The sequence below is a fragment of the Chlorocebus sabaeus genome, chromosome 8 (assembly GCF_047675955.1).
Source record: "Chlorocebus sabaeus isolate Y175 chromosome 8, mChlSab1.0.hap1, whole genome shotgun sequence".
In the NCBI taxonomy this organism is placed as follows: Eukaryota; Metazoa; Chordata; class Mammalia; order Primates; family Cercopithecidae; genus Chlorocebus; species Chlorocebus sabaeus.
The window spans coordinates 96,248,278-96,268,724 of NC_132911.1; the positions used below are offsets into that span (position 1 = coordinate 96,248,278).

General features: G+C 38.0%; 1 long non-coding RNA gene across 2 annotated transcripts in view; it reads right to left on the reverse strand.

Annotated features, from left to right (window-relative positions):
- LOC103237121 (uncharacterized) overlaps positions 1-20,447 on the reverse strand; it is a 250,174-nt gene that overhangs the window by 75,149 nt on the left and 154,578 nt on the right. Inside the window, exon 2 of one of the 2 annotated variants that reach the window (XR_005241030.2) lies at positions 5,688-5,832. The exons of the other annotated variant lie outside the window; for it this stretch is intronic. This is a non-coding gene — a long non-coding RNA (uncharacterized lncRNA). The remainder of the gene's footprint in view (positions 1-5,687; positions 5,833-20,447) is intronic. 2 annotated transcript variants of the gene reach the window in all.

A 20,447-nucleotide genomic window follows, 5' to 3' on the forward strand; every position in this document is an offset into this window, starting at 1 on the left:
GGCGTGAGCCACTGCGCCCGGCCTACTAACATAGTCTTACCAGTGATCTAAACTCCTTCAGTTCAGGTCACCATTCCCTAACGTAAACTCAGGTTCATGTTTATATGCCACAAGTGGTAGGTTTTTATTATGTACAACTTATAAACCACTCCTGAATTCTATTCAAAGTAGCCTATAGTAGTGGCCACCAGTTCCAAACTGTGGAAACTGCAAAATAATCACCTGTGACGTCTTTTGAAAATGCAGATTTCTCGACAGACAAGGATTGGAACTTAAAAATCTTCAGTTTAAATAATTCTGAAAATGATCCATTTCTATCCTAAAACTGAGAACCAAACTTGAGTGAAAAATAGTTCTCAGATATACTACCTAGAGTAAGGTCAATGTAATGATATTGGAGCATTCTAGAATCATACCAAAAATTCCCGTTGTGCAGAGGCTGCTGTTGGCCTCCAATGTCCATTCTTCTCTTCTTTTTTTTAGCACTATTATCCCAGAATTTTAGCCGAGCTCATGATTACCCAGCATCCCTTGCCGCTGGGTATGATCATGTAACTAACTGCTGGCCAATGACATTTGAACAGAAGTGATGCACGCCATTTCTGGCTCATATACCTAAAAGTAAGGAGTTTACTTTCCATTCATTTTTTTCCTTCTTCTCAGGAGCTAAACTAGGATTAGGGTGAGCCATCCATGACTGTGTAGATAAAGACAACATTAGTGAATTACAAAGCATCAAGATAGCAGTTTGGGTATTAAACAATCTCATGGATTGACTCCCAGCTCAGATTCTTAAGTGAGATAAGTAAACTTTTATTTTGTGTAAACTATTGTTATGCTTTCCTCTGCTAAATAATTAAACTGATATCTTAACCAATATGCTAACTAACAGGCATTCACTATTCAGAAAACTCAGTTAAGTAGCTTTTGAATGTCTCAATTGCTAAGTTTGTTGCTTTTCTGGACATGTTTACTTTATAACGGTTAAGACCTTGTCTTTCTGACATTCTGTTCAATTTGAGGAGCCTGAAGATTTGGTCAGAAAAGCACTGTAACAAAAGCTTGTAGATGAGGTAGAGAATCGAGAATTTAGAGATTTACATTTGGTCTTATATGTAAATCTAGACCAAATGTAGAGATTTACATTTGGTCTTAATATGTTTTAGGTTTGATAAGTTTGACATCATTGGTATGAATGAGTGGAGGGCAGGTGACTGGTCTTAGTCAACTTGGGTTTTTTCAGAGAACCTGGCACACATTAAGTGATCAAAAGTATTTGCTGATTTATTCTGATAAAAAGACTCCTGTGCAACAGGAGTGCTAACATAATGAAATCTGTAGGCTTTCCCATAGATAAGGCATAGTGGGGCTATTTTCTTTAAAAGGGAGTAGTAGGCAGGTGGAATAGGTAATCGCTGAGTCCCTTTTAACTTTAAAAGAGAGACAGCTCATGGCTCTCTCTCTTTTCCAAAATTGACTGCTGATTCACTACTACCCTACATAAAGAACACAAAACATCAATACTCTCCATAAATGCACCCAGTTCTCTCTCTTTCCAGCCTTAATTTAATTTGCTCTAAACTTACCCTGAATTATCCTTGTATTTTCCCAACTTTACATTCTGCTCTACCTGTTCCCTCTGCTTGGAGACATATCTTCCTATCAAATTCCCATCCACTCTGCCTGAGTGAATGCCCTTCAGTGTTATGTGAATACACAGATCTCCTGATGGCAGGGGAGGTAAACAGCCTTGACAGTTCCTGGAAGTCATTCTAATAGATTTTGAATGATGATCTCTCACTGAAAAGATCCATTCATTACAACTCCAGGTCAGAAACCAGAGCAGAAGATACTTGCCAATCGAGAGAGTTATCTCCAAATTCCAGGTTCCTGACAACTGGCCAGAAGGTCAAGGTGGACCAAGATCAGAGCTGACTCCTGTCATAGCCCTTTCCTGATGGCTGCTTCTATTTATAGGCACTGTCACCAAAACACATCCTAAATATTTCCCATCATCTCCACCATATTTGGATACCACCTACATCCCCCCGCTGCTACTATGTTAGCCTGAGCCATCATCATCACTTACCTGACCTTACCTGGAGTACTGCAACAGCCTCCCAAGTAGTCTCTCTTCTTCCATTCTAGTCTCCTCATCCCAATTAATTTCACACAAATGAGTCAGAATGATTTAAAACGCTCTAACGGCTTTCTATTGCACTGATCATAAATCCTAAGAATAACTCCACTGGTCTAGCTTCTGCCAGCCCCTCTGACATCACCTGGTACTGATTTCCCCCTGTCAACGATATCCTAGCCACACTGGCCTATTCCTCAAACACACCAAGCTCTCCCTTTTTTTCTTGGCTTTTACACTTACAATATCTCCTGCAGGGAACATCTTGTCCTTTCAGCTTTGCCTTGCTGGTGCCTCCTCATCAAATAAGTCTCAACACAAAAGTCACCTCTTAGAGAGACCTTCCCTGGCCCCTACTAATTAATACTTCCTTCTCTCACCATATCAGACTATTTTCTCAGAGCACTTAGCACTATTTGAAATTAATTTATTTCAGTTGAGTACATCATTAGATATCAATGAACTGCTATTCAATGAATGCGTTTAGCAGAGTGGATAAGAACTCAAGCTCCTGAGCCAGTCTTGCTAAGTGAATCTTGGCTCTGACATTTGCCATGTATGTGTCTGTGGGCAAGTTAATTATCCTCACTGTGACTCAGTTTCCTAATCTGTAAAATAGGGATACTAAGAGCACCTACTTCATAGGGTTGTTGTCAAGATTAAATAAATTAACATATACAATGGAAAGGTATAACACTTGCATGGAACATTGTGTGCAGTCAGAAAAATCAGCTCACCATTTAAAGGATGACATTTAAATTTCTAATCATAACTGAAACGGAAAAGCATATTATTATCTCCATAAGTTGATCAAATGCTTAGGGTTTTAGGTGGAGAGAGAATACTGTGATCATTATGTGCCAAATTTTTAGGTCCCTGAATTCTCAAGGCAAGCTGCTGTTCAGGGCTCTGATTGTTTTCTTTATGTTTTATTTTCTCATCAAGAACATTTTACAGAATTATTATATGCAATGGTCTGTGCTCGGTTCTAAAATGGATCCATTGCCATAGAGTTGAGAACAAATGTAAACTGGCATTTACAGCACAATAGCATCCAAAGCTATGTATCCAGAACAAAGGGGACACTGATGGGGAGCAGGGAGAAGCACACACCTCACACAACTCTCCTGTGGGTGTGGGTGGTGGCCAGGAAGGCTCGTGTTCTTGCAAGGCAGGCTGTAGCCTTGGACTGCGAGGTATTTTGTGAGCACCTGTGGACTCCCTAGTGCGGTGGAGAACACCACTCACCACGCAGGGAATGTGTAGTCACTCCGTGAGCACATACCCAGGAAAGAATGCAGAGTTGTTTGCTGTCCCCAGCAGCATGTGAACAAATGTGCCACACATATGTACTCAAACAAATGTAGAAATACAGGATTGCTTAAGAAAAGGAAGGAGAAGCATGTTGAAAGTTGATGGCGTATCAAGCATTTCCTGAGGGATGTTGTCTGTCAGTTTGTTTTCACCGGCTGATTGAAAATCACATGTGGCTTTCAGATGTAGAAAAGGAAAAGTATTCGTATATAACAATGGAAACTTTTTTAGTATAATTCTTGATGTAAGCCACTTGGGCATCCATATGATACTCCTGGGCAAATCTTTGGGCACAAGTTTCTGGAAGGACATCTAAAGATCATTTTAGTTTTCCCCTTTCTTCTTTAGCTCTGATACGCTTTCAGGGATGGGGCCTATTCTAGCTGAGGCCTTTCTTCCCCCTCCTTTCTCTATTGCAGGGAGATGATAAAAATGTAAAATTTATTTTCACCTCGTTTTTCTTTCAATTACTGTGAAATCTTACTACAAGAAAGGTGAGCAGAAAACAAAATTCTGATAAGATTTGTTTCATGATTAAGAAGTCTGTGAAAAGACCACCCCAAAGACTGGTATTGCACTATTGGCCTTAGAAAAAATTTCGACATGCAGAAGTGAAAGGGGAGACGCAGATTAGCTGTTTATCTAAATATTCCCTAATCAAAAAGTAAGTAAAGCTTCAGAAGAGGAAATGATACAGCCTATTAGCTGAGTGAATAGTCATGGCCTCAAATAGACCTGTGTCTGAAGGAGTCCACTGCTACTGACTAATTATTCTACCTTGGGGGCGGAGCTTCTTCATCTCTTCCTGGACTAACAGCCAGATTGCATTTCCTGGCTTCCTTTGCACCTAGGTGTGGCCTCGTGAGGGAGTTCTGACCGATGACCACCTCCAGTAACCCACAGCCAACCACACTGGAATGTTACATGAGATAAAAGTTAAGTTTTGATGGGTCTGACAGCAAGAATTTTTAGGTTCTTCTAGCGGCTAGCCTACCTTTACACATTTGAATAAGATTCTTAAACTCCATGCTTTAATTTATTTGTGAACGGAGCTAACATACCTACCTCATAAGGTTGTTATGTAGCCCCGAAATGGTTCTTCTTTCTTGTCCTCAAGTTATTTTTTCCTTCTTTTGTGTATTTATACTTCTTCTTATTACAGTAAAAAAGAATCCCTAGTCCTCATTCTCTGATATCCACTTTGGTTGTTAGTTGGAGAAAAATTGTAGGAAAAGTAAAGTAGCCCAAGAATCATGCCTCTGAATAAACCATTCCTTGGAAGGAATGACAAAGAGCTTTAAGTCCTTAATTCAGTATAAAACATAGCTGGGGCCCTATGGGGTCAGTCTGAACAGAGTTACATTAAATGAAAATACAAAGAGAAGTCTAGCAGCATTAAAGGTTAATATAGATCATTACTAATTTTCTCAAAGGGGATGCCACAGGGATTTAACACAAACGTGTTGCACAGAGTTTCTCGGAAATACTTTCCAGACATCAAATTCTCTTCCGTGATTCTCGTGACAACTGTTAAAATTCCTCTCATGCTCTTATCCACTTGGTTTTCTTTCCATCAGAGTCATCCTTGACCTCCCTCTCTTCTTCCCTTCATTGCTGTCTCCATTGTGAAGAAAACCAAGTGGATAAGAGCATAGCCTTAACCCAACCACACATTGCTGTGAGTCTCACGTCCTGTCTGCTACTTCATGGAAGAAGGTGCTCTTCCTCTTGGAAGTGTGATACTAATCTCTTCTAACAACTTATCTTGTAAATCATTCTTATGGAATATTTCCACTGAATAAAATTTTCTACCTTGTCATATGATTTGATCTAATGACTTAGATGACCTGAGAAAGAAAAAATCAGAATATTCAAATCTTCATTCTGACAATAAGCAGTCATAAACAAGTCTTCACAATCAGAACAAAGTTAAGAATTCATTCCAAGGGAAGGAAATTGTCCTGAGAGTCATAGGTGAACAATGGTAATCCTTGGCCTCTCTGGAGAGGTGCACAGAGCTGGTCAGATTGAAAAAAGTAGTACAGTTCAGATATGCTCCAATTTAATTCCCACAGGGAGAAGCTTCCTTTATTAATAACACTTCTTGTTTCCAAATGCCCATCCTGTCGGAAACAGCCAGATTTCTAATGATATCAGTTTAAGATGCTGTGAAAACGCATTTTTTTTAATCTGTTAGAGGTAAATATAATCATTATTAATATTACTTCAGACTTACCTTCAGGCATATTTATTTAGTCCCTGAGGGATTGGGACTTTACGTAACTTGCCTTAGGTGAAAACAGGATGAACCAACAACTCGGAATCGCAGTGGAGTAGGCAGTCAGGAGCAGAAGCACCCCAGCCTCCTTCAGTGTCTCATGCTGTGGAACACATGGTTGTTAAAAGCTTTGAAGGGTATGAGATTTGACCATACTTGTAAGCTAACAAGAGACATGTGAATCTTGAGCAAAAGGCAAACGTGAGCTTCATGTTTGCATTGGTTGCCTTTGTCACCCAGGTCCCATGGGGACCATGAGCATGCAGCAACACATTTGGGACATATCTGAGGAACCCTGGGATTGGAACATCCCAATCTTTTACAATGGGCTACAAGCAAACCTGTCCAAGATTTGCCCCAGAGGGAGATGGTATCTTTAATATCTTGGACAGCAAATAAATCTCTGCTCTTCTTTGGAGGGAGACACTGGCTCTACTCTTGAAGACTGTTTGCTATAGAGACATTCTTGAAAAGATGGACTAGAACAAAATGTTGTCACTGTGTCTGTTCACAAGATCTGCAGAAATCTGAGACACCCATGGAGAATTATCTCACAACAATGGTAGCAGTGTGTACTGCCAATAAGACATACTGAGAGCCAGGTGAAAGTATCTGGGTTCAAGCCCAGCTCCACCATTACTATTTAGCAGCTTTCAAGGAAGTTACTTAAACTCTCTGAATTTCAGTTTCCCTATGTATTAAATAGGGAGGATATTACCTATTATATAGAATTACTATAAAAATTAAATAAAATGGTCTATAAAGTAACTATGATAACATATGTATATTACACAGGTAATACATAACATTACATTTTAAATATTCCAATATAACGCTATATATTATTTTATTTTGCACTTCTTGCTAACTTAGATTGTATTTTTGTTTTGGTTAACAAGTCTAGTTAGCTTTGAAATGCTATTTAACTTGTTTATACTGGTACATCATAAAGAGTGCTAAACAAGGGACAGGGACCTGGGTTCCAGGTCTACCACAGATCAGCTGTGTAACTTTAGCAAGTCAAAGGAGGAGACTGCACAAAAATTCAGGGATAGCAAAAAAGATTCCATCCCAGTGCCAGGCCCAAGCAATGAGTAGTGACTGCCTAGAAAGTTGTGTTGAGAAAAAATGTGAGCCTGTATCTCAGCTCAGCAGGAAAATGTGCTCATGGTGATCTAGCTGTATCTTTGAGGTGCAGGCTTGATGAGGAATGGAAAAGAGTGGTCTGGAGGGGATGAATAGTGAAAATGTGGTAGTATCTTGACATTGCTTTGTATATAACAGTTGCTCAGTTAATACATGTTAATTGATTAGTTGGTGGATTGACTAGTTAGGTTTCTGGAGTCCTGGGTCAGAGATGAAAAATGAGGAGGGCATGAAGTGATGAGGGGGAACGTGGAGGCAAATGAACCACTCAACAATTTTACTTTGGGAGAAAGGGAATCTTACTTTTACTTAGGCCATGACCTCTAAGCTAGGTTAAGTACTTCTGGAAATCCCAGCTGTTACCAGGCTGCATATGGAACGCAGCCAGCCTCTTTTCAAATGACCTGGTGTACTGAAGCTGCCTCTGGTTTCTCCTGGGCTCCAAATTACTGCTATGAAGCAGCTGCTCAAACACTTTAATGGCCACAATTAAACAGTCCCAGAGGCTGACCTTTAGACATGGCAGTGGTTAATCGAGCCAACTGCCCTGGTGGCTGCCATCTTTGGCAAAGAATTGCAAGTCCAGTGTGACTTGGTCTTTTGTTTGGCTTCCCAGAACATGTTCTAAGGGAGAAATCATATTTTCAATCACACCAGTAGAAATGATGAAAACATGGAGATGGGACAAGATGGATGAAGGAATTCCCATATTCTTGTAAGAAAAAGGCCCTGTCAATGACAAGGGTGAAGTTCTCTCAAAATTGTCTGTGCTTATTAAATTCCTTAAGCAGAGAGAGCCAAGCTTTTACTAGGAAAAGGGAAAGAATTCGTAACTAGAACTTAATGCTTTTATCTATTAGTCAATTAATATTCATTTAACACTGAATGAATGACCAAAAATAATGGAGAGAGCTTCATACACAAGGAGACCGCCATGGAAAATGAGCTAGAATGTAAATCCCTAAGAGCAGAGGCTGATTTCATTTGGTTACTACATTTGCCAAATGTCTAAAATGCTACCTGGTATATAACAGATGCTCAATTAATAGCTGTTGAGTAAATGGTTATACAAGAACTTTACCTTCACTGAGCTCACGATCTAGGAAATATATAAACAAGATATTTGTCACTTTTGATGAGTGCTATAAAGGAAAGTGTTGTAACATGATGAGGTAGACACTAACTGGGGAGTGGAGGGAGATATACTTTGGTTAGTAAGGTTCAGGAAAGCCTGTGTTTGAGTTGAAAGATGCACGACAAGAAGGAGCCATTCACGAAAAGATTGTGGGGAGGGGGAGATTTTTAAGCAGACAACAGCAATAGGCAAAGGCCATTAGGAAGCAAATAACATGTGTGTTAAAGGAACAGAGGGGGACCGGGAGCGATGGCTCACGCCTGTAATCCCAGCACTTTGGGAGGCTGAGGCGGGTGCATCACCTGAGGTCAGGAGTTCAAGACCAGTCTGGCCAACATGATGAAACCCCATCTCTACTAAAAATACAAAATCAGCCAGGCATAGTGGTTGTCACCTATAATCCCAGCTCCTCAGGAGGCTGAGGCAGGGGAATCACTTGAACCTGGGAGGCAGAGGTTGCAGTGAGCTGAGACTGTGCCACTGGACTCCAGTTGGGTGACAAGAGCACAACTCCATCTAAAAAAAAAAAAGCAAAACAAAACAAAAACAGAAAGAAAAAAAAAAACAGAGGCGACAAGCGTAAGGGAGACAACAAGTGAGATGAGGAGAAGTAAAACATTTAATCTGAGTAGTGGGTAGGGACCAAGTCATATAGGGTCTCCTAATCATGGTAGGGAAATTTGGGTTTTACTCTATGTATTCATTTCCTAGGGATGTCCTAACAAATTACCACAAACTGGGTGGCTTAAAGCAACAAAGATTTATTTGCTCACAGTTCTGGGAGCCAGAAGTTCAAAATCAAGGTGCTGGCAGGGCTGGTTCCTTCTGGAGACTCTGAGGGAAAATCTGTTCCATGCCTCTCTCCTAGCTCCTGAGGTGTTGATAACCCTCTTGATCCTTGGCTTGTACATGCATCACTCCAGTCCCTGCCTCTGTCTTCACACCACTTCGTCCTCTCCTGTGTCTCTCCTCTTCTATGTCTTCTCTTCTTACAGAACACTTGCCACTTGATTTTAGGCATACTTGGATAGGCTAGCATGATCTCATCTCAAGATTTATAACTTGGTTACCCCTGCAAAGGCCATGCTTTCAAACAAGTTCACATTCACAGGTTCCCCGTGGATATATATTTGGGGGAGGCATTCACCTCACTACAATCAATTTACGATGAAAAAAAAACCATTAGAGAATGACATGCAAAGGGGAGACAGAAGATTTATGCTTTTCTGGTTTAGGATCTGATTCGAGAATAATAAGGGTGGAAGTTCTTGGCAGTGAGGGATGAGGTATTGGGAGGTTGCTGCATCTTTGTGGAAGCAAGAGTAGCTAAAAAGTCTGAGTTGGGAGTGGGGCCAGGGGATTGGTGTCAAGGAAGTGTGAAAGTAGTGTCTGGGATGAAATGGGGACAGTGACACCCAAGCAGCATCGTGATCCTAGGCACAGCTGTTCTAACATGACACAGGTGTTAGGTCTTTGGCTGGAAATCAGTCAGGTCCCCTCTTTTCATGCTTCTCATTGCCTCACTCTTGGCCCTCTGCAGGCCTCCTTGTCTTCTGAGTACAGTTGTGACTGAGCACTCAAAGTTGCTGCTTTTATGCCCTACATCTTAGGACTCTATCCTTTCCTGTGTAGAACTTACATAAGTCTTAATGCTCAATTACAAAAGATTCTGAACCTCTAGTTTCTCTTTGCACCATATTGCCCTTCTGGTGGGATTTGGGGTCTCCAGTATGAATTGCCTGTCTGTTATGCAGTGAGAATGCCATAGGCAGGGGAAAAAAAAACTCTTTCCCCCAACTGAAAATTAGATCTTAGCAAGTAGTTCTTGCTTTCTCTCTCTGAAAGCATTTCCAATAGTACTCATGGCAAGCTTTATTTAGAAAGGCAAATACAAAAACTTAAATTCGATAAGTGGAGAGTATGGACCAAAGCCTGCCCTCCATAATTTGCAATCCTTTCCCAGAAGCATGGAACCAAAGGTGAGATTTATAACTGGGTAGTAAATGTGGAATTGAATTGTTTATTTTCTTGTAGAAGTCTAAAGTACAGAATGTGTGATATAGGACTATTGAGGATCCTAACTACTTGTCATTCTATCTATCTGATTAGTGGGAAAGAAAAAACAACTTTTTGTTGGGCAGCAAGAGTCTGAGTGCACTAGAGAAACATGGACCTTTCTTAAAATGGCAACTTTCCCTATTTGCAGATTCCTTGTAGTGAGTGTGCAGGGGATTCCTCAAAGGATGGGTGCAGCTGTTTTAAGTCTTTTTCAGTTGCATTTGACAGTGCACCTACTTCAAATTGGCCTAGCCAAATAGGGAGTTTAATGGGCAACTTAATTGTAAAACTCAGGTAGTACAAGGCCCCGGATGCTTCAACAATATGTCTAGGATCCAATTTTTTTCTGTTAGTTTCACTCTCTCTATACTGACTTCATACTTAGACACTTCCCATCTACTGTTGGCAACAAAGACACCAGACCTGCAATTTCCCAGTCAGCAATTGTGTTGCTTCTGATTGGCTCATCTTTGTACCATTAACTGTATCAAGAAGAAGGCAGTGCTGATGGGCTAGGCTTGAGTCACATGGCCTCCCTTGGAGCTGTGAGTGAAGTCAGCAACACAGGAACAGCACAGGCTAAGAGTAGGAAAGGAGTGATTTCTCAAAAGGACATCAGGGTGCTGCTCTCAAAGCAGAAACAAAAACAAAAAAAATCAAGGAACAGCAGCCACTAGTGAATTGTGTCCATGCATAGCTGTATGGCTTTGGGCAAATAATCCAGCCCTGTTCCTGTTTCTTCATCTTTAAAGTGGTAATAATGACATTAGTATTATTCATTATGCCTCATAGAATTATTGGAAGATTAAGTGAGTTGTTATGTGTAAAGCACATTAGAACAGTGCCCAGTTACACCTTTATATTTATTTACTTATTTACTGTAGGAGCACTGTCTCTGCTGAGTTTTATATAGACAGATGTCAAGCTGTTTTACTCAGCAGGTTGAGCCAGAAAGATATTGCAATTTTATACCCATGCACCCAGAACTAGAGGGAAAACAAACATTTCAAAGGGGAAATGAAACATATCCTGATTCCTATTACTTATCACTGTCTTCACTACTGCCCCCTTCTTCAAATGACACAGTCACTCCATGAACTTCTGGAGCATCCTCTTTTGTGATCTGACTCCACTCTCGACCTCTCACAGTCCAACCCCACACCATAGCCCAGGTAACCTTTACAAGGCATACATCTCTAGCTTAGAATTTTCCAGTGGTTTCCCATAGAAACCAGAATAAATGAACTTTCACTTCTAATTTACCTGGTCGAACTATTGTCTACCTCCACAATGCCACTTCCCTTCACTGTTCCCATGATCCCCCACTTTGCAGCCTCCTGGTCTTCCTTCCATGTCTCATAGAAGCTCATTCTCATCTCTTTTTAGAATTGTCTTCCCTTAGATCTTTAAAGGGTTGCCTCCTTCTCACTCTCCTGGTCTCAATGTCAGCTTCAGCAAGAGACTTTCCTGATCAACCCAGGGGAAGTATTTTTCCTCCCCTACCTCAGTAATTCTTTATAGTATTCTATCTCTTCTATATCTCTTAATACCTGAATTTGTCTTTTTTATTTTCTGATTCCTTCTCTAGAAGGAAATATTTGAAGAAGCAACAAGAGATGAAGTATTACCCAGGACAGAGGTGTAGGGAGAGATCCTAGTATATGAGGCTGCTTTTCCACTGGGGACAATTGTTCATACATGAGAGGTCAGCTGAGACTTTGAGAGAATGAACAACAACCCTGCTAGTCTATGAGTTACAAGAACAGATATTAGGGTTTAGGGGCTTCCCAGGAGGTAAGCCCCTTGCATTGTGTTGGGTCCCTAAAAATTGCACATAAAAGTAATGATGAAATGGAATAGACAGCAGTTTAATTTTGTCTTTTCCATCACCGAAATTAAATTGAGGTAATTGCTAGTGCCCCAAATGCTCTATAGACATAGATATAAATCCAATCTAGAGGAAAATGATATGATCCTAGGCCTTAAATTATATGTGTAAATAATTTTGTGTATGTTGTTTGTATTATCAATAAAAACAATCAGGAACATGAAGAGACATAATAACAAGAATGATATGGCTTGGCTCTGTGTCCCCACCCAAATCTCATCTTCAACTCCCATAATTCCCATGTGTTGTGGGAGGGACCCAGTAGGAGACCATTGATGCATGGGGGTGGTTTCTGCCATACTATTCTTATAATAGCAAGTGGGTCTCATGTAATCTAATGGTTTTAAAAAGGAGAATTTCCCTGCACAAGCTTTCTCTTTGCCTGCCGCCATCCACGTAAGACACAACTTGCTCCTCCTTGCCTTCTGCCATGACTATGAGGCCTCCCCAGCCATATGGAACTGTAAGTCCATTAAACCTCTTTCTTTTGTAAATTGCCCATTCTCAGGTATGTCTTTATCAGCTGCATGAAAACAGACTAATACAAATAATAAAAACCATTTGTTTTTTAAATGGGCAATAGACAAATATTCACAAGAGCTCCAGATAACTGAGTATCAAACACAAACTGTAAAATAACTTTTATGATGTTCAAAGACATAAAAAAGTTAATAATTTAAGCAGAGAATGGAAAACTATTAAAAATAAAAACAAGGTCAGGAACGGTTTTAATCCCAGCACTTCGGGAGGCTGAAGCAGGAGGATCACCTGAACCCAGGAGTTGGAGACCAGCCTGGGCAACATGAAGAGACCTTGTCTTTGCAAAAAATTTAAAAAATTAGCCAAACGTGGTGGCACATACCTATAGTCTCAGCTACTTGGGAGGCAGAGGTGGGAGGATCACTTGATCCCAAGAGGTTGAGGCTGCAGTGAGCCATGTTTGCCACATTGCACTGCAGCCTGGGCAACAGAACAAGGCCCTGTCTCAAAATCAATAAATACAAATAAAAAAGAACAAAAAAGACATTCTAGCACTCAAAAATAAGGTAATCAAAAATCAAGAATTTAACAGACAGATTTAACAGCAGATTAGACTCAGCTGTAGGGACAGTTAGTGGAATGGAAAATACATGAGAAGAAAATGAAGGAAACATGGATGGAAAGTACAGTGGTAAGGATAAGAGATATAGAGGATTCGTTGAATAGGCATAATACATTGCAGTGGGCGTGCCTGGAAGAGAAGAAAGAAAATGGAGCAGAGGTAACCTTTGGGACAACTTTTAAGAACTGATGTTAAGGCATCAAGGTAAAAATTCAAAGATCTATAAAAAATTTAAGAATGATAAAGAAAAAGAAATTCACACCCAAGAAGCAAAAGAAAAAAAAAAAAAAGACAGATTGCTTTCAAAGACAAAACAGACTGAGAGCTAGATCTCAGAAGAAACAGTGGATACCAAAAAACAAAGGATTGCTATCTTTAAAGCATTAAAAGAAAATAAGTATCAACCTATAACTCTAAATGCAACAAAAATATATTTCAAGAACAAAGTATTGATATTTTTAGACAAACAAAACCTCAGAATTTGCTATCAGCAGATTTTTACTCAAGGAAATACTAAAGGACTTTATTTTTCAGATGGAAGAAAAATGATGCCAGATGGAGTGTTGGAGATACAAGCAGAAATGTAAAGCAAAGATAATGATAAGTATGTGGTCATATCTAAAATAACATTGACTGTATAAACTAACTATAATATTAATACAAAGTCTTATTTAGCTTTAAATATTTATATGATTCAAATGCATAACAGTGACATATAAATTGAAGTAGGAGAAAACATGAAATTAAAGTGTTTTAAGATTATTACATTATCCAGAAAGAAAGAGAAAGAACCAATTACTATTTTACTTTGATATGTCAATGATGCATGTTGTAATGTCTAGAACAGTGAAAGAGAAATTTTCAAGTTAATAGAGGAATAGTCAGAATGAAATAAAATTAATCCATAATGGGCAAGAAGGGGAAAAAAAGAACATAAAGCATAAGTTGACAGAATGTCAAGGAGAAACAGAGAACTCCACAATCACCGTGTTAGAGTTTGCCATACCTTTCTCAGCATTTATAAGACAAGCAGAAAATATATCATAAAGAAATAGATATTGAAATGGACACGTAATCACTTTGTGTTAAATCATTCAGGTATAGACACTTATCTTCTTTACTGTGTATGTATTGTATTTCCAATAAAAAGTTTAAAAATAAAGTGAAATAATGAGCATAGGATCTTTTACTTATTTGATTTTCAACTTATCTTTATCACTAAACAAAAGTCTCACAGGTATGTCAAACTCAACATTTCTAAAACTAGAACCATCTACCTTAAATCTATTTTCCCCCATTAATGGTACCACCACCTACCCAATAATCCAAGCTAAAATTACAAGAACCAATTTAGTTCATTTATTTCACTCATTCCCAAGATCCAAGGAATGGGTAGTGTGAATTTCAGCTCCTCTTACTCCCCAGCCCATTCTTTCCATTCACACCAACAAGTCTGTCACTACTTTTCACCTCAATTACTGGGTCTCTCTGCCTTCAGGCTGGTTCTTGCCTCCAACCCTAACATTGCCCGAGTAAGGCTCTTAAAGCATTACCGTAATGCTGAAGAACATGGTGTTGGTTTTAAATTTTGTCTTCTCGGTTAATTCAATTGTATAACTTTGATAACGCTATTTAATCTCTTTAAACTTCAATTTATTCTTCTATAAATGGTTATAATAACATCTAGCCTCCAGGACTGTTGTAAAATTAAGTTTATATAATATATCAATATGTATATATTTGTGTAGGTATCCACACATCTAGATAAATAGAGAGGTATAGATAAGTTAGTATTTAGCTTAACATAGCAGTTCAAGAAATGGCAGTCGTTTAAAGTTTGCCATCATTCATATCCAAACCCCTGCTTGTGTTCAGTTGCTAGGCCATGACAAGCCATTTTATTTATACCCAGGACCTTTATTGCTTTTCCTGAAAAATGTTTTATTGCTTTATGTCCACTTTTAAATGTTATGTTGGCCAGGATTCTTGCCTCTACCATTTTCTCTTACTGGTGGTTCTCAACTGTGGCTGTAATTAGGCTCACTGGTGAAATTTTATAAAAATACAGATGTCAGGGTTCTACCTAGAGATTCTGAGTCAGAACTGGACGTTTATTTGTACAAACACTTTCTCGACATATGTCTGGACAAGTAACCAGGAATAAGAAGCTCTGCCATGCTCTCAGTTTTTTTGGGCGATCTCAGCCGTGCTTGGTTCCTCCAGTTCCAGTAGACATCCAAGTTCACATTTACAGCCTTGATTTTAATCCAGGGCATGTCTCCTGTGTTCTATACTCATCCATGTAGTGCCTCTACTTGGATGCTCAAAATCTGCTCACACTTTACATGACATCTCACCTCCATCTAACCTCCTTTTCCTATAGTCTCAGCATCCATAAATGGCACTATAATCCACCCAGTAAGTTAACAACTTAGACTTGAACGTTATTCACAAGTAATATGATTTGTATATAAAAACAACCTCAAGAGAAATTTGTAAAAGAAAAACATGTACCTATAATCCCACCTCTTATATGCTTTTTCACATTGCCATACTTTTTAAAATTGAGGAATTAGAGCGTTTCTACACTCTTTTTCCTAAAATAAGTCAATTCATTGCCTTTGAAAATGCCAGATTGCTAGGCCAAGTATACATAAAAATTTATATATGATAAATGAGACACTAAAATTAATTTGAAAGTGATGGATTATTCAATAACTGATGTTAGGGTAAATGGTTAAGCATTTGGCAAAAGTTTAAAATCATACTCATCTTTTATATCTATACTGGAATGTATCTCAGATGAATTAAATACATAAAATTTATGAAAACTCTAAAAAGTAAATGTAGTTGTTCTGGGATAGGAAATTTTGTAAAGAATGATACTGAATTCAGGAGGCTTAAGGTGAAGAACTGGTAGACTTGACCACATAAAAATTGAAACAAAAAGCTTCTGTTTGACAAAAATTACTATATCTAACAATAAAAAGACAACAACACTAAAATGACAATAAGCTGATAAATAATCATAACATATATGACTACCCTCTTTAAGGTTTTTTAAAACAAACCTATATAAAAAACATGTATATCATAATAGAAAAATATGAAGACTCAAATAGGCAGACATATAAAATTAATCAAATAAATACAACACAAAAAAACCAAGATATTTTTGACTAATCAAACTGGCAAAGGTGAAAAAACTGTAGCAATAGACTGTGTATGAGCAAATATCCATGGTCATAATCTTTTGTGGGATGTACAAATTGGTACAACCTCTCTTGAGGGCAATTTGGCATAATGCATCAAAATTTGAAACATATCCAATTTCATTTCTAGGAATTCTAGAGATCACTGGTCAGGTGAACCAAAGAAGATGCACAAAATGTTCATCAAAGCTCAACTTTTAATATTTTTAAAACTATATATACATATATTTATGAATAAGTGTATATCAACAGAGAATTAGTAAAGTATGTTTAGATAATATACAATAGTAATATATAATTATATATATAAAAGCTGTAATAATATAATTTTATATACATGGAAAATATTAATAATAAGGAGAAAATCGTGGTGATTTGTTTCCTGTTTAGAAAATAAAAACTGTGATAGCGTCTGTAATATTCCCGGCACTCTCCTTTGCACAGTGGTGTTAGTGAAGGTTTTATTGCACTCTATTGTTTGTCTAGATTTTCTTCATTTAGTCAAATGAACATGTGTTATTTTATTACTAGAAAATACCATAATTATATTTACCAGAAAAATAAAAGAAAATAAAGTGGAGGGTTGCTGGGTTTTGGGGTCTGTTATGATGATGTTGGTATTGGTAGCTAAAACTTTGGAATACTACTCTGTCAGACTGCCTTAAAGGTGAGAACATTTGTAGTTAAATTTCAAAGATCTATTTAATTGTCATGCTCACTTTCTAGAAAAAGATAAAGCAAAGCAAACGGAAAATGAACTGATATATATTGATTGTCTAGTATGTGATAGATATTGTGTTAAGTATTTGGTATGCTTAAATAGCCATTTAGTGTTTAGGTTATGGTCACAGTTAGGAAATGGTTATTATATGCTACCCAAGCAGGAGGAATTAACTCGTTGAGCATATTCTCCAGAAATACAGAAATGATTTTCAGTAACTACCAGCTGAAGTAAAAAAAAAGAATCTCTGCAATAGATTGTTTTAAAAGGCTCATTATTACACCTTTCTAAAGGTGGCATGTGTTTTAATTGGCAATTAAGGAATACCTAATACACTCTGGGACCTGAGGATGACATCTGGGAACAAGGGCAGGTGGAATGTTTGAGAAAACCACTTGTTCTTTTAATCTAGACCCCAGGAATTACACAAGGTATGTGTCAATTACCTTAGGAGAACCTAAGTCTTTTAGTAGTGTTTTAATCTAACCTGTTCACTTGACACATTTGTTTTAATTGGTATTACTTTGCAAATTGCTAAAAATATGGAAATACTAGTGATTGCCTCATTAATATTCAGGGACTTCCTGTGAGGCAGGTAAAACTCGACAGCTGGCTTCTTCCCACCTAGGCTCTCAGGATAATTGTCTAAGTTTGCCTCACAAGTTATTGGTAGTTGTACAGAAGACTCAAATATAAAATCTAGAATAGCGCTTTTTTCACTTCAATTGTACTGCCCACAGCCGACCGTACAGTTAGGTGGAAAGCTGACAAAAAATATTTCTTGATTGAAACATGCCTCTTCCTCTGACCTACCCCATCGATTGGACATTGGCTACCTTAGCCTTTGAACACTAACAGCCACCAAACCATGACATTTTGGCGTGAACCAAAGCAAAAACATCTTTGAATCTTGTTTCCAAATCTGTACATTGGGATGATGATAATATACACCTTGTGTGGTTATAGTGAGGATTAGATAAGGAAAGATGATCAGGGGAATGTTAAATTTTAATTTCATTTTTCTCCCGTAATACTGGCAAAATTTTAAAAGACTAGGACAAGGCTTTCAAGACTATGGAAACAGGCACTCTCAAACACCATTGCTGGGACTATAAATTGGTACAAAATTTTCAAAAGCATTTTGGCAGTATTTTTCCAATCTGCACCTCTTTCAATCCAACATTTCATTTCTTGGAATCTATACTACAGAAATCCTCACGTGATTAGGTAAGGACAGATGTACAGCAGGTTTATTCATTTTGTTAAGTAAAAAAAAATTGAGACCATTTAAATATCCATCACTAAAAGATGTTTAGATATATTAGAGTAAAATCGAGCTATTACATTCCATACAGCCTTAAAAATACATACACACACATGCATACACACATATATATGTATACATACGGATGTACTGACTTGGAAGATTGTTCAGGATGTATCATTGAAAGAAAAAGGCTAGTTACAAAATAACACATAGAGGATGATACCATTTCTGGAGCGGGGGAGGGAGAGAGAAAGAAAGAGGGAGAGAGAGGAGGGAGGGAGAAAGGGAGAAAATGAGAAAGGGAGGAAGAATCTTGACTACATAATCTGAAAAAATCCCATAATATTATCAATAATTAACTTTGTGGAGTGCTATCGGAAGATAGGTTTTAACATTTATTATATATAATTCTGTAAAGTTTTTTTTTGATGAATGCATACTACATTGGTAATAAAGGCAGAAAAAAGCAGGAAAGGAAGAAGATAAATGGGGAAACACACTGGCCACTCAATATCATTTCTAGTTTACTTTTTCCCTCCTACCAACCCTTTTATTCTGCTTTCTCCTTTTTCTACTTCTCCCATCTCTTTCTTTTCCATAGTTTATTTTGCCATTTGTCAACAGTAATTCAGAACCAGATTTACATTCTGACTGTCTTTAAAAACTTTCAAGTCCCTTTTGCCTACTGAGCAAGGTCAAGGTCCTTAGCAAGGCATTCAAGGCCACCCATATTCCAGATGACGTGATCAAGCTATACATGATAGGCATAGGAGAGATTTTAGAGAAGCAATGAATGAATAAAGAAGAATTACACACTTTTTTTTTGGTAGCCTTCTTGTTAACTACACTATGTTATGCATGCTCTTTTTGTATTCCTAGCATTTTACCATTGGTGTTATTTGGCAAAACCCCATGCCATCTATGATGGAGACCCACTGAAGTTTACACATAAGACAATTCCTCATACCATAAGTTCTATGTGGAGCTGCCATTCATATGACTCTTCCTTGCTTGTTCCATTATCGTAGCCCATGTAATAAATTACTATAACAATTGTACAGCTGCCTCATTCAAATCTAGGTATTCCATATTTGTTATTTGGGTGAACAAAACTAATGCTCAGTTCTGTCTGATTCACATACTCACTGTGATGCACTGACTATTTGCAGTGATAACACACAAGTATCAGGAATCTGTTGTGTGCCATGCCTTACTCCAGTCTGAGGATACAGTAGTCAGTGAGATGTCTGCTGTTCCACAGGATTGCCATCCAGCATTTTTTTTCTCTTCCTTTGGCAATCATATCCTGACTTTCCTTTGGGAAACAAACCTACTCTTAGACTGCATGTTAGGATAAATCTCCCATACCTCAGTCTAGAAGATCAAGAGGCACTGAAGTGGTCTTGGCCAATTGAGGCGTCACATTCCCCATGCCATGGTGATAGTTAAAGATGGGCATGGGATCCAAGCCAAGAAAATCACGACTAAACCACAGATTTCTAAAGGAGAAATAGGAAGATTCTTTTTGTTTTTCCATTAAATTTGAATATGAGGGTAGTTAAATCAGGAGCTGCTAATGAGCCCCTGGGTGAAATTCAAGGCAAACGGCAACATGAAGGGGAGTACAGTGGTGAGATGGAGAGAGCCTGCACCTTGGTAACTATGTGAGCTCCTGGATCAAGTCATACCTGAGGGCTATAATATCTCTGCAGTTTTCAGCTAGTGATTCAATAAATTTTGTTATTTGCTTAAGGAGGTTTGAGATTTCTGTGACCATGTGGTTTAAATCCCAAAGATTTTAATATAATACATTATGTTGTTAAAAACTGTAGATTGTGTCATTACTTCAAGCATCTGGAAAGGAATTAAAACTACCTGTAATTTTTTCAAATGCTTCTATTCACAAAAACCTTAGAAATGTCACAAATAATTAAGAAAACATTGAAAAAATTTTAATTGTGAATGAAAAGCATTTTTAAAATAAATGTAAATGTTTATTGTTTCCTACATACTAAAATGTATCAATATCTTCCAGCAGAGACAGGCTCAGAGGTCCAAAAAAAAAACAGCTATTGGTCCTTACTGTGACCAAAATCTTTAGTTAAAAGCTGTTAATGGCTGTACATCACCTTCATTGTCTTTATTCTAATGTCGTTAGTAAGGCGGCTCCACAAACAGGACTAATTAGG